General features: G+C 30.5%; 1 pseudogene; it reads right to left on the reverse strand.

The window, feature by feature from the left end:
- Window positions 1-9,719: 9,719 nt before the first annotated feature.
- Window positions 9,720-13,105, reverse strand: LOC106791708 (annotated as a pseudogene).
- Between the last annotated feature and the right edge of the window lie 671 nt (window positions 13,106-13,776).

The following is a 13,776-nucleotide window of genomic DNA, read 5'->3' on the forward strand; positions in this document are numbered from 1 at the left end:
CTTTTGTTTGAAACTTTTTTCGATTAAATGCATAGATTCTAAGATATGGCTTTTTTACCCTTTTTTACCCTTTTTCTCAAAGATCTGATCCAATTGCAAAAAAATTAGCACCATTCGATTCAGCGTCGTCGAATTACCATTATATCAAATTTTAACAAGGCCGCTAAATTTTCCAAGTTCTCCTTTGTTGCCTGGACTATTAGCAAGAAAGATAAACACAAAATTTTATAAAAACGTAAAGTTTACATTTATTTTACTTTTAAATCGCTAATATGTACAGACGTGTCTATATACCGCTTTCGAGATTGTATACAAATATTTAAATAGTATGATATATACGTTGTTGTATAGTATAACGTCATACGTTAAGTATACGTCGCATACACAAGGGGGATAAGTGACCAATGTCCAAGTGACGAAACACAGTAAGTCTTTGCGGTGGTTACTGGTCGTAATAAAAATTTCAATTTTATATGTTAGGTGTTTTACGTTACCGATTAACAATGTAAAAATTGCAAATAAATTGTACAGTGTAACTTTTATTTTCTTATTAAACCTTAAAGCGTTTAATGAACCTTTATTGAACCCTTATTGGTAAATAACTTAGAATATTGTGGTTTTGTCTCAGTTCCACCGTATGCATTTACAGTTTTTTTATTATTGTATTTTGTCCATCATATTACAATTCAACTAAGTTATTTTCGGCGTTTTTTTTATTAATGATAATCAAGATTTACTTCTCGTGTTATTTGCAAATATAAAAAAACAACTCTACATTGTACGAGGGTTACATCAGCATGGATATCGAAAGTAATAATATTAATTGTTTAACGATTTTAAAACAGTGAAACTACAGTAATAGAAAAACTTCCTATAGACTTCCTTGCCATTTAGTCGGCGGAAGAGCTGGTGATTTTCTGCCTCCAGATCAAACTGAAGACGATATCAAAAAATTTATAGAAGATTTGTGTAGGTAAGAAAGTTTTTTGATTTTTATTAAATTAAGTAATTCTGTTTGTAGTTGTATTACTTTGAGGGAATTTTTGTAATTTCCAATTTTTATTGTAATTTTTGTCTTTTTATCAAAAAAATAGAGCCTGCTTTACTTATTGAAAATTAAGAATGCATTTTTAATGTCTTTAAAATAAAGAAACACATTAAACATAATTAAATTACTTATTTTATATGATTATTATTTGATGAATTTTTGAATTTACATTTTTCTTAGATTTCTGTGCCCTAATATTGAAACAACGACGTAGTTCTTGCAATGCATAAGTTTAAGTTTCCCTAGCAAGTAGTTGTGGGTGGAAATAGTGATATTTCCATGGAATGATTAGAAAAAATCATAGCTTCTAGAAATATTTCTTTCCTGCTTCAGAATTTGGAAATTTTGGTATGCATTCATAGGCTAAAAACTTCTCTATGTCTTCTTTTTCAATCATCAACATTAATTATTGTTTATTGACTCTTGTATACACTATTACAGTTTGATCAGAAATACAATTTATTAAGGTCATCTTTCTGAAATCAATAAGAACTTATATTAGGCCAGTTTTTATTTTCTGACTGTTTCTGTGTATAGAAGGTGTAGAGTGTATATTCCATATTTTTCATGAAGAAACAGTTCGACTCTCAAAATTTAAATTGAACAATTCCATATTACAAATAATATCGCTATGGAATCATTTTTGCATCTAGATGAATACGTTTGGAACATAAGATAGCTTTACAAAATCGAAATGAGGTAAAATGTAGACTAAGAGATTAAGTTTCATTTCATCCTCTTCAATAGGTAAATTCTAAGCAAAACAATATGTTACTTATATATTGTTGACGACCGACGCCATGATCGGTACTCCAGTATTTTTTATCGTGAACGAAAATGCCGTCACGTGTTAATCGAGATTGTATATTTGGTGGGAATGAGGATAGGAGAATAATTATAAATAAGGCCAATATTTTTGAGCCCAGTCAATACTAAATAGTACACTTTATTTGGCTCGTCAGGGAAAAGCCTTGCGGCATAAAAACCTTGCTTGAAATGTACACGATGAATCTGTAGAAAATGTTTTACAGCTAGCTTGCCTATCGGCAGCTACCGGGTGATGAGATGCGTATACAAAACGCAGAATAAATCCTAACCAAGTGTAGGACTGCCTATGTCCTTTGTCGCCTGTAGTTTTTCGATGATAGAATGTTGCGCAAGAGAATAGTTTTCTTTGAAGTAGTTCTCGCAGGTCTCGAGATGGAATCGCGCTAAGCGCGAGAACGCGCCAAACTATAGAAAAAGGCGATGTAACGCCCGGATCAATCGTCGAAAAAACAGATAATGCAGATGTCGATAAATATGATTAGCGTAATAAACGTGGTGGGAGAGCGCGAGCTAGAAGAAAGAAGAAGCCTTTACATAGGATCTTGGCGCTCCTTTGGTTTTACTTCTAAAGAAAGATGTTTTTTTGTGGCGCGTGTCTCACGCTTTGGCAAGGCCGTACATGTCCCGACGCTCGCTCTACTCACTCGTTGCGTAGTTTATGCAACATATATGTAAGTGATTTTTTACTGAGCCATGATATTTCCGGTAATGAATTTCATGAATTTTTGTAATTTGTTTAAATTATAACGAAGTTGATAACAATCTTATACTGAAATGCTTATTAAAGGTAAAGCAATGAATACTATAATACAAGTAATTACCGGCCGAAATGTTAAATAGTAATTTTTTGCCGAATATAAACGATGTAATTTATATTTTGACAATTAAAACTATCTAAAATCAAATCTTGCTCTTTATTTATTTCTAGAAATTGAATTTATACAGCAGCATTATTTGTAGATTTTTTTATTCTTTCAAAGAAAAAATGTTTCCTGACTGTAAACAAAAAATAAATATAAAGAAAGAGACAAATGACTAACTCTAAGCACATTTAGTTGGGTGCCGCGACAAGTCAACCGACGACATTTCAACTGCGACTGTTTTACCGTGACTGTTCAACCAAGTGATAATTCAACTGATAACTTTTTAACCGCAACTTTTCCACCGCAATATTTGTCGTTCAGTTACTATATTTAAACCTAAACTTTTTTTTTCCCTTCCCATTTTAAGTTTCCCTTCCACTTCCAACACATCTGTTCCTTTACAAGTTATTTTATGAATTACTTTTACATTTGTTTTTTGTTTTCATGTCAATGTTAGACCATAGTCTTGAGCTAAAAATCCCGCGTCTGCATGATGGACTGCTGTGTGGCGTACCGATCAAATATTGTTTTCTTCATTGTCGATAATGTAAGACATTTGAAAATTCACGTGTTTAATATAAAATATTTTTGTGGGTTAGTTGTTGTTATTCCTTTCTGGTGTTAGCTGCAGTGTATTTATTAAGTACACTTATTTTAATTTATGTTCTGAGTCAGTTATATGTTGTACGTGATGCCATTGAAATTCATAATTTTGAAGAGAAACAAAAAACAATTGTTCCATGAACGTTATTTATATAACAAGAAAACTGTAAGCAAAGACAATATTAAATGGAGGAGTGTTCCAAATCACACGACGTTACTTTGTCCTGCAATAGTACATACTGATACTGAGAATCGTAATGGTAAAATATATTCACATTTATTGTTTTTTATTAATATTAGTTGTATTTATATTTTTATGCGGTTGTAGGCCATGTACTCGATGATGCCTTAAACCACAATCATGCCGCCGATGCATCATCTATAGGTTCTAGATTCGTAATAAATAAACTATAAAGGCGTGATGGTAAATCTGATGACAATCCTGGAGCTATTATTGGGTCAGCACTCGTTACTGTGTCATCGCCTATAATAGCAAGGCTGCCGAAAATTGTTTCTCTCACTCGTGATGCTCAACGAGATCGTAAAGCTAATGTAGAAGCTGTGGAAAACCTCTAATCACGCAAAGATTTTTTTATTCCTCAAGAGTTAACTGTTACTAGTAAAGAGCATTAATTGTTATTGCATAACAGTAGCAGTAACCGAAATCGTTTTTTATTATTCGCAACCAAAGAGAATTTAAATGATTTGGCTGAGTCTCGGAAATAGGCTGGCAATGGAACTTTTTCTTCGGTTCCGTCCACCTTTAAGCAGTTATACACAGTTCATGGCTTTGTATATGGTAAATCTCTTCCTTTAGTAAATGTACTGATGCCCAATAAAAATAAAGACACGTATTCCGAAGTTTTATCTGTGTTAAAGGATCATTTACCAGGTGGTAATGTGAAACGAATGGTGGTTGATTTTAAGTCGGCATTTATTAATGCATTTGGACAGTGATTCCCCGGTGTTTATTTATCTGAATGTTTTTTTTACTTTTTCATACATAATGTATGTTCTGCGTTTGAAGAACTGGTCCGGTGTAAATATTATAAAGAAAATGAAGTGGTTTTGAAGCCTTATCATATTTAAATACTTTTAGCGTACGTGGATTGGTGTATCTTCACGTAATGGTAAGCGACGATTAAAGCCATATTTTTCGTTTAGGCTATGGAATTGTCATGATGTTGTGCTTCAATACCTAATGAGGATTAACAATTTACTCAAAGGTTAGCAAAACTCATTTAACGATAAAGTTCGTGTTAATCATGCATCATTGTCCAAGTATATTAGTGTCATGAAGTGTGAGCAGTCCGTTACTGAATGTTTTTTAGTGCAAATGAATTCTAAATTAATGGTTGTTGTTAAGAAGAAGAGAATTTACGTGGACGTCAAGTTACGGCTTAAAAATATTGTAACTGATTATGATTTAACTAAAAAAATTACAGTTTTTTCATAATGTTGCTGCTGTATTGTCGTTATAATTTTTTTATCTATGAATTTTGTAGGCAATTTTGATAATACCGCAATCAAATTATAGTTTCAGTATTTGTTCAATTTATTGTGTTCTTCTGCCAAAGAAGTAATTATTCTCTATCCTATCCAAATTTTCATAAGGTTATAGGCCTGGTTGAATTGTTATCCGGTTAAAAAGTCGTTGGTCAAACAATCGCGGTAGAACAATCGCGGTTGAAATGTTACAGAACCAATTAGTTGATCGTCTATATTTTCTATATTATTATTTCCATTCCGATCTCGTCAATATATATTTGCTCACATATATAAATATATAAATAAATGAATTATATCGAAGAAATAAAAAAATAGATTTTTTAGAATATATGTCCCAGAAATAATTTTCTTTTATTCCATCTTACTAGTTTTTTAATTGCTTTTTATTTTTTTGCTTTTACAGGTCGTTAACATTCGAGTTTAATAAAAAAACCGAATATATGAATATTGAGGAGAATTAATATATTCTGAGTAAGAAATCTTTAGGAAGCATATCAGAAAAAGGTTATTTAAACTACAAGAAAGCAAATTTAAAAAATAAAAACTTAACTAAAATAGAAAATAATCTGACGAAAATAAATTGGTGCTATTGCAATGGCAATTGCAGTCCTAGTGGCCTAATAAATATAACATCCTGTTCTAGCAGATACCCTGTCTTTGTGAGCCTTTCTTATGTTTATAAAGCTGATCCTACTCTAAATAATGTGGTCAAAGATATGAGGCCTACCGAGGAAAACCATAGTTAACAGACTACTTTAGATCCTGTAAGTTTTCTCATATTATTAAATAGGTATTAAATGTACTTATTTATTAAAAAATATAAAAATATATGTACTAATTTACATATATTTGATTAAACCATAGTGATATAGTAATATTTTTTATTACAATTGTTTATTATCTTAACTAGCTTCTGTAAATATGATAATAGATAACTTAAGGCGTCTGTTGCGTATCCGATGCAACGAGTGAATAGGACGAAGCGCCGGGGCGTGTACGGCCCTGCCGAGGCGTGAGACACGCGCGACAAAGCAGTATCTTTGTTTTTGGTGGTAACCACGGTAGCGCCAAGATGCTTGTAAGGGCTCCTTCTTTCTTCTAGCTCGCGCTCTCCTACCACATTTATTACGCCAATCACATGTACCGATAGCCGCGTTATCCTCGGGCTTTTCGTGATTGGTCCAGCATGGCATCGCTTTTTTGTATAAAGCCCAGCGCGTTCTCGCGCTTAGCATCACTCGTGATTCATCACTCGAGATTCGTCACTCGTGACTCGTCACACGACATTCGTCACTCGTGACTCGTCACACGACATTCATCTAACTTGGAAAGCTGAGACTTGCGAGAACCACTTCAAGGAGAATTATTGTATTGTGCAATACTACATTATTTAAGTTCGGCCAGCGACAAGGGACAAAAGCGGTCCTGCCCGTGCCCAGAATTGTTCTGCTTGTACTGATTCTTCTTCAACGTTTCAACCAGAATTTTTATGCCGAAAGGCTTTTCCCTGACGAGCCAAATAAAGCGTAATTTTTAGTACGGATTGGGCTCAAATATATTTGTTTTATAGGAGTTTTATTTTCCTATCCTCCTTTCTATTAATAAACAATCTCGATATCACCCGTGAGGGCATTTTCGATTTACTGTACAATCCACTGGAGTACCGATTAAGGCATCGGTCGCAACAGAGTCTTAAGTAAGTATTGGACTTTATTGCAAAATATTTTTGGGACAGGAATTATTTTTGAATTTTCTGCTAGAATAGAAATTAACATGCTGCTTTAATCTTTACAAGGATACGTGTACGTATATTGTATAGCTGTAGTAAATTGTAAAATGATATCGTAATATTGTAAAATTTAGATACTTAGTGAAGGTTATTGCTCCAGTTGTAGCAACAACAAAAACACGGGTGTGTGTAGTTACGTACGCGCGTCAGAAGTTATACTTCTTTAGCGTAACAAATAAAATATAACCTCATAGATAACTTCGAAAAAACTCCAATTATTCTGCGTGCTAATATACTGTACATTTGTAAAAAAAAGACGATAGAATTTTAAATATATCATCAATCAATAGATTACCTAAAACTATATATACTATAAATGGAAATTTAATCGTAACGCTCGGAACAAAGTTGTAAAGTTTCTTTTCAATTTTTAATAGAAGTCTAAATAAGTCGAAGGTCGAAATCGTTTTACGAATTGCAAAAAGGAAAAATTAGTTTATACCATCATATCATCTTTTACTGACATTTAATACAAATGTTAATATTTTATTTTTAATGATAAAATTTTACAGGGAACTTGGACATGAAAAGAAGTAGAACTTAGTTTGATTGAGTTGGACGTTTCGTCCCTTTATTGGGACTTCTTCAGCAACTWAATCTTTAAAGTTCAGCGTCTTTTTTCTTTAATTYGACATACATTTTTCTTTTTGTTAATATTCCAAACACAACACATTTAAACTTCGTTAATTCGATCGTTATTATTTAAAGTTAACTATTTAAGTTATTTAAAGGACTCAACAAGTCCTTTGTTGAGGACTTTAAATAATAACGATCGAATTAACGAAGTTTAAATGTGTTGTGTTTGGAATATTAACAAAAAGTATGTCGAATGTATGAAAAATTTATCGAATTAAAGAAAAAAGACGCTGAACTTTAAAGATTAAGTTGCTGAAGAAGTCCCAATAAAGGGACGAAACGTCCAACTCAATCAAACTAAGTTCTACTTCTTTTCATGTCCAAGTTCCCTGTAAAATTTTAWCATTAAAAATTGTAATTTTGGACGAGAGAAATACTAAAAAAAAGTTAATATTATAAACGCGCTAATCATGTTGCGCCATTTATCAGGAAAAATATGCAGAAGTCTCAGTCGTCCTATGCGTAATAGACACAATATATTTTGATTTTATATAAGTATTTCTTCCAATTGTTCTTTGTAAGTATGAACAGATTTTAACCTTTTGAAAATCGGGACAACATTTTGTGTCCTCTGCATGAAAGGCTTTAAATTTTTTACCTCGCTATTAGCTCAACTCCGATATTTTAAACCCTTCTCTACGTAGTAGGCATAGTAAATTTCTATTATATAGTATATTTAAAATAAAATATATTAGTAAACACATTCTAATAAATACTTGATAAAATATTTTTAATTTTCTAACATTATTTTTTTGTCACATATGATTGTTAATTTAATATCGATATTTAAAGTTCTGTCGAATACATTAGCTGCTATAATTATTTAACTGTAATTAAAATGTTTAGATACATGCTATAAATTTTAATTTGGAGATATTTTCTTGTACGAATACAAAGTTTACTCGTCTGACTGTAAAAAATATGTAAGTAATAGGAAAAACTACATCATACTATAAACAAAAAATAAACTTATTCTATCTAAAAAAAAATAAATTAAAAAAGGATCTCTTAATTGTGTTGTTTTTCAGAGATTGTTAGAAAGAAAATATAGAAGAAAAAGTGAATATAATAGGAAGTAAAGGATCCAAAGAATCAGCCAACAAAAGAACAATTTCATCGTATAATGAGCTATTTTCAGTCTGGAAACAATAAAAAGAATGATTAAAAAATATTAAACAGGTAAAAAATAATAATTGTTATAAAATAGAGATAGTCAAAAAGTAACCTTCCATAAAATTTTCTCGATTCTTCAAGCGTCTCTATCAGGTCTTTCAGCAAAAATACTCGCATTTCTTTTACGTGAGTATCAGAAAAACACTCCCAATCAATATCAGAAACATTAAAGAAGAATAATAATAGAAGAATAATAGAAGAATAATAATAAATAGTAATAATATTAAAGAAGAAGTTATGTTTATCGACTACAGATAGCTTATCCCATAATTTCAAAACATTGTCGTTTGTAAATTCCCATTCGTTAAATGAAAAGAAATTTATTACAGGAGCCGTTTATTTTGAAAGTGGCCTAACTCCACTTGTCAATTATTTCCGATTACGTACGGTTATATGTACAACTTTAAATTATCTATCAATAAAGCATTTAAGATTATTTATATTCCGAGTAAATACGATAATTTTGAAAACATAAGTTTTCAGAGTTAGTTGAATAACTGAGCCGTTTATTTTAAAAGTGGTTTAAGTCCATTTACACTTAAATTACTGCTACTTCAGTAGCATATTATAAACGCAATATAACAAAAGCGCTAATAATAATTTATTGTTTGTCCCCCGAGATTATTACAATATTATCAAAAAGTGTCGGAAAGGTAATAACTTTATTGTACATGAAATGAGACAAGCAGATTTTGTACCAACAAATTTATTAGAAGACGCAATTTTTAAAAGGGTAAAGAATTTTAACGGAGAACCAGTAAACTGATTTAAAATGTGTTGGATGCGTTTTGTCAAAAATGAACCATATAAAATTTTCTATAAGACATCAATGAATGAGAACGAAAATTTTAAAGTCCTGAATTTATTACCACGTCGGGGTAGACCAAGAAAGTTCGAAAATATTGTATTGACATCACTGTATAAAAATATCAGACAAATTACAACCGCAAATTTCAAGGACATAATTGACTTATTACGATATATATCACCGGAACATCACGATTTCTTTAAATCCCTTTTACATACACAAAATGTAGATGAGTAGAAAATTGTTTTGTAATTTATGTTTGTAAAAAATATTTTGAATCGCATAATTTATGTTTTTAAAGTGTTATAAAGATATGGAAAATAAAATGAGTATTGTTTTTTTCACGTTGAAACATCTTAAATTATGTTTAATGGACTTCGGTTCTTTCAAATTTTATAACGAATCTGGTTGTTAATTTTGAAAGTGGCCTAACTCCATTCTTGGTAAGAAAACGCATATTATTCACTTAATAATTGCCATTATTTTAATAGGAACTGTAAATTTAACACCTTTAGATACACTTAAGCAGCATAACTCATTGGTATTCTGTACGTATATTTTTAAATTCATTGAAACGCAAAACTTTAAATATCTCGGTATGCTAACGAGTCCAGTATAATTGCTGGTATCCAGTGAAATAAAATTGTCAAAAAAATATGAAAAGAATAGTTACGGTTTAGCCATATAAAGTAATACCACAATACTTTTTTTGGCAGAACTTTAAACCCATTAATTTGTGAATAATTTTTAATATTACTCCAAGTAATTGGATTTTGAGCTGAGGAAACTACATTATAAATTGAAATCTCTTCGTTAACAGGCAAACATTTGTTATTTCTGTTGGAGCAATTAATAGTCTTTGGTATAGCCCTACGATAAAAATTTTTTCTTACTTACTGTAGATGTTATTTTAAAAGTTAAACTAAAAGTAAATTTTCGAGATTTTTCAAAAAAGAAGAAAAAACTAACTGTTTTTCGGCAACGTCCCATGCAGCAGCAATAATGTTGTTGACAACATAGTCAGCAGGAATAATGTCGCAAATGAAGTTTTCATTACAATACATCGTGTGTATAAAATCAGTCATAATACCAACACCAGCATCTGTTATTCTATACAAATTGTTTATCCAACCGGCAATTGGTTCCTTCTCCGTTGCGACAACAACGGATGGCCGAACGATGCAAGTAGGAATTCCATTAGAATATTGCCGTATAGTATCTTCAACGATTGCCTTTGAATATGCGTAAGTGTTTGGCTAATTACCAAGTAGCCTGTAAAACAAAGGAATTTGCTAATCGACTTAGCTTTAAAAAAAAGGCAAGAGTATTCTTGTTTTATCACTTTGGGGTAATTAAATCTAATTGGTCTTCGTTTAAAATCTCAGTCAATGTAATTATGTCTTCTGTCTTTATAGGTGGCTTATAGAATTTTCTTAAATTTTACTAAATAAGCAGTGCGAATATGCCGTTGATACATAGACAAAGGCCTAAAGAAAACAATTATTATAAAATAAGAACAGTTTATTTTTTTAAGTAACTAATTAGATAAACAGTACTTTTAACCTTTTAGATACGGCAGAACTCTGCGTGTGGCTATTTCTCTGGACGGAAGGGTCTGACGCGAACAACGTATAAATGATATAACACTGCAAAGTGTGGCGGGCAATTCCGTTCTGTGCACGAGAACATTCAAATGAAGTATTTGATGATTAAGTCATAATTTTTTWAAAATATATATATTTCACATACTTTAACTATAACATTCCACTTTAATAACTAATAATATAATTGATTATGATAGATTTTGAAACATGGTACAATACATAAACCTACGTCACAATTTTCACATTGATAACGAGATCTTCGCCTTGTATCGTTTTTGGAACACACTATACAATTTCGTAACATTTTTATAGAATTTTTAGATTTACAGTGGGATGGAAAATGTTTCTCAGTTAGTCTAAACGGTTAGTCCACGGTATATCTACTGCAGCTAATGTTACTGTTCATATCCCCGTATTTTCTCGAAATTTCTTTTTGTAGTGTAAGATAAAACGTTCGCATTATTACGTTTTTTGTTTGAAACCGCGCGTCGTTCAAAGAGATGACATACACGAAAGCCACATTAGTAGCGCGTCGTCCTAAAAAATGATATCCGCTAAAGCCACTATAGTAGCGTGTCGTCCTGAGAAATGATATCCGCGAAAGCCACTATAGTGGCGTGTCGTTCTGAGAAATGATATCCGCGAAAGCCACTATAGTGGCGTGTCGTCTTGAAAAATGATATCCGCGAAAGCCACTATAGTGGCGTGTAGTATCTAAAAGGTTAAGCTTGTCATCTCTTGTGCCAGCAAGAGAAGATCTCTTGTTCCTCTAATATTCGTATTAACTATAAAACTAATATTATCCATAAAACGCACAGATGCTGCACTGTGGAAAATCAAATCGGTATCTTTAATACGCTCACGGTCTTTCTTTGACAACCCTAAATTCAATTGACTCGTGTCTCTTTCTATGAGAATAATCATCTTTCCGACATCTTTCTGCTCTCTCTTCAATTTATCAAAAATCTGAAAATGTAAGTATACCCAGTAATAAAGGTGATATATATTATTGACATAATTAGTGAAAATTACGTAACTTTACTTACAACATCATTAAAATACTTTTTGAATCGAGTTTGCGGATCCTGCTGATTTTTTACTCTTATCAGCAAATAAATCGTTGTTATTTCGGGACAACATCTACAAACAGCAATACATTTATAGAAACAATGTTTTTCGGAAATTATATTCTAACATATAAATAATTTTAGTAAATAAGTAATACATAAAAAATAGTATAAGAAGCGACGATATTTATTAATGTTTCAGTAGATTATTGACAAAGGATAGCTAACTCATGATTCGCGCGTCAAAAATTAATCCATAGAGACTTCTGAATTAAATTACGCGTCGATTTTGATAAGCTTTATTTTTCCGAATAAAGAATAAGATTTTTTTCATAGCTCTATACTGAATTACTGATATACAAATAAAACGCTTTAAGCAATGAAAAGCCGAATTTGACCCACGCAACTGAAAAGTTCGCCATCCTTTTTATAGGCATTTAAATTACTATTACATTGTACTTAATCAAATTATATCTTTCAATGAAAATGTATAAGTAATATATTTTAATCCTTAACTCTTTCTTAATATTTGTAATAAAAGCTTATTTTTTTAAAATAATAATAATAAATAATTAAAAAAATCCTTATATATTACAATATCTAAAAATCTGTAATAAATAAAAGTCTTATTTATTACAATATCTAAAAATCTGTAGGGATAGTTGCAATTCTAAAGATAGAGTCGGTAGAAATTCTACTTTTTTTTAACAATTTCATTAAAAATAATTGAGCATTCATTACAAAAACTCAATGCTATTCAGATAGAAAGCTTATATTGCTGTGCGGCAAATTTAACAATTAAGTTATAGACTTTAAACTTAAGGAATATTTTCTTTATTTATTTTAAACAATATTACTTTCTAGGAGCATAAACATTCAAAAATACTTAAAATAAAGACCACTTTATATATATTGTGAATAGCATCAAAATTTATTAAAAACTTATGATTTAAATCTTATAAGGGGAATGTATAAATTTAATCGAAAACGAAATCATATATGAAACATTTTTACCTTAAAAGTTTTTCCATTATAAGCCTTCCTAAAAATCCTAAAGCTCCTGAAAATTTTTTTTCCGGAATATAATGTAGCAATTTCACCTCGTTGATTATAATAATTTGGTTCTTCTTCCATATAAAACAGTTCCTCTTGATACGTTCGGCCGCTTAATGACGCCATTTTTCAGATTCTTTTATGATAACACAAAAAAATTACATACAAGAAACGTAAGCAGTTTTATTATTAAAGAATGCCGTGCGAATTTTAAAGATAAATAAATATGTTTAAGTGATAGAAATAGATGCTTTTGATAATGATTAGAGTAATAAGTTGTTCGTTTTCAAGTAATTGAAAAATTGCGTTTTAATGAATTAAAATAGAATCTCTTATAATGACAAACATATATGAAATTAGTATATTCATTCTTAAAAAATACTCATTTTTTAGAATTTAAAATCTTTTAAAAAATAACGTATAAGAAGGAACATTTATTTAAATATTTCTAATGACTGAAGCCACTTTCAAAATCAATGCCTTATATTATATATTATCTCATTCAATAAAAGATTATAATAATTTTTTTGCAAGTTTTTTAATGTTATTTACAAAAAAAAATCACACTTGTGAATTCAATTAGACTACCTTTTCAACTTATCTACACTAATTACACTTATTTACGAAATTTTGTGTCTTGTGACTTTTACTGTATTGAAAGGTATAAAATGATAAAAAGTACATATCTTACCTATTTATCTCAACAACTTTTACCACAAAGAATAAAATAGAATGTAATTAGTTTTCCGTTTTTACGCTGTTAAAAAAAACCTTCTTATAACTTGGAATGTTATG

The sequence above is a fragment of the Polistes canadensis genome, unplaced genomic scaffold (assembly GCF_001313835.1).
Source record: "Polistes canadensis isolate GaletaPanama2010 unplaced genomic scaffold, ASM131383v1 scaffold_333, whole genome shotgun sequence".
Lineage (NCBI taxonomy): Eukaryota > Metazoa > Arthropoda > Insecta > Hymenoptera > Vespidae > Polistes > Polistes canadensis.